This window comes from Peromyscus leucopus, unplaced genomic scaffold, assembly GCF_004664715.2.
Source record: "Peromyscus leucopus breed LL Stock unplaced genomic scaffold, UCI_PerLeu_2.1 scaffold_409, whole genome shotgun sequence".
Taxonomy (NCBI): domain Eukaryota; kingdom Metazoa; phylum Chordata; class Mammalia; order Rodentia; family Cricetidae; genus Peromyscus; species Peromyscus leucopus.
In genome coordinates, this window is record NW_023505298.1 from 16,765 (window position 1) to 18,957 (window position 2,193).

General features: G+C 38.2%; 1 long non-coding RNA gene across 1 annotated transcript; it reads right to left on the reverse strand.

Annotated features, from left to right (window-relative positions):
* Nucleotides 1-1,045: 1,045 nt before the first annotated feature.
* LOC119087232 lies at nucleotides 1,046-1,936 on the reverse strand. Its single transcript, XR_005090659.1, has 2 exons — nucleotides 1,834-1,936; nucleotides 1,046-1,223 (listed from the first exon to the last, which is right to left on the reverse strand). It is a non-coding gene; the product is annotated as an uncharacterized LOC119087232 (long non-coding RNA).
* Between the last annotated feature and the right edge of the window lie 257 nt (nucleotides 1,937-2,193).

Sequence of the window (2,193 nt, forward strand, 5' to 3'; positions counted from 1 at the left end):
CTCCTCTGATCCCTAATCTAGTTACATCCAACTACACTTTTTTCCTTAAGCAGATTCCAGTTGTTGAACATGTTTTTTAAATTTACCCTTCCTATTTTTCATTTTTCTTCAAGAAACACTGTTAATCTACACAAAGGTGTAGTGAGAACTTCATGATTATACCCTTGAGCTAACCTAAGTGATATACTATGATGCTGCTGAAGTCAAGCATGTACTTCTATCCAATTAAATACTTCCCTTTTCATAAAAATATATCTATTAATCCTAAATAGGTACTTCCATTCCCATAGAACTTTCTCTGCATGCATCACCAATATTCACTTTCCTGTGTATGTATATATACTTGTAGTTATTGCTTTACATTTTTAAACTTTATATGCACATTATAATGTATCCAGAAATTAGCTTTTTCCTTTATATATTTTTCTCCACTACACTATCCAATATTTGCCTTTTTAGGTCTTTCTCTGTGTCTTAGACCTTTCCGAATTGTAGTATTTCCATGTACCATCCCTAGATGTATCCAGCATCAGGTATTTATTGTTTTATTCAATTTATTTTAAAGGGCCTCAATTCAGTGATATAACCTTTGTCCAATCACAGTGAAGCAGTATTCTACATTAGCAGTTCTCATACGCTGTTGAAATGAAGGATAAACTAAAGGTCTTCAGAACCTGTGGCAGATCAATTTGACAATTTACTCTCAAATACATCTTGAATGGAGCTAAGGAGTTGACATTGCTCACCAATTCCCAGGTGCTGCTGCGACTGTTGTTGTCCTATGGTTTCAAGAACCCCAACTTGCTTGCAGACAAACTGGGTCACTTTCAGTTTCTGTGAATAAAGGTCAGACTATGCTAGACCTCCATGTCTGTTTTCTTTCTCATAAGTCAGTTAAACTGACTAATGGAATTTCTTGAGGGTGTAACTGGAAGCCTGAAAATAGTTAAAAGTAATCTGCTTCAATGACTGGTAGGCTAATTCAAAAAGAAATGGACATTAATCAACTTGAGTTTGTAGTATTGATAAAAGACTCTCCCATATATTCATTTCAAATTATATTTATTTTTAATTTAAAGAATATTTAAACAGTTTGAGAAGTTTTATTTGCATATATTTGGATGAAGAATATTAGATGAGGATCACTGATATGTTTCCATGTGTCTCAAATCTACAAAGAACCGATTCATTGATGTTTATCCATGGCTTCCTTTGCCCTTATTCTGTAGGAAAAAAAAGAGATAATTGACAATTGTAAAACATTGATATGAACCACTCTTTTCAATCGTAGGAAAATTGTGTACCTTACATCTGTCTGATTTTCAACCAAAAATTGAACATATTTTCTTCTTGAAACTCAAACCCTCGCGCATGGCCTGCAAGTGAGCTTCCAATGCCAACAGACATTGAATAATAAGCAACTTTGCTAATGCTTGGTGGCCTTGGTCCCTTTGTTGCAAAGATCAGCAGGTGATAGACTACAGAAGTGTTAGTCAAGGACTCACTGTACTAGAACATGTCCTGCTCAGGGTCCTCTGAGCTGTGTAATATATCTTGGAATCCCTCTCCAGGTATTATAAAAGACAGACTGCCTAGAGTTAGCTCCTTCTATTAGACACACCCTCCCAATTCTATGTTTCCTTTGGCAGGGTCTGGACCTCTTGGAGGGTCTTTCCCTCTCCTGAATAGATGGGGCTCCAATAACTGAACTTGTCATAGCTTGGGTGAAGCAGAATGTGGTCATTAATAGCATGCATACACAATTTAGGGGCATGATGTATTAGAAAAAATGAAATTTCTCTAGCAAGACCTAAAGCCCATAGGTAAACTCACAGCATGCAGGATGATCTTCTTCCCCTGATCCTCAACCTCATCTTCTCCTTTCTTCTCATATTCATAGTGGTCATCTTTATTGTCCTCCTCCTCCTCCTCCACCTCTTCCTCCTTCTCCTCCTCCACCTTCTCCTCCTCCACCTCTTCCTCCTCCTTTTCCTCCTCCTTTTCTTCATTATTGCAGTCCTGGTCTTCTTCAGCTTCCTCCTGAACTACTTCGTTCTCCTGGTCGCTATTCCAGACATACAAGTCCTCTTCAATATCAGGCCAGGCTTCCTCGAGAACAGGCCAGATTTCTTCGATATCAGGCCAGATGTCCTCGATAGCAGGCCAGATGTCCTCGATAGAATGCCAGGGTTC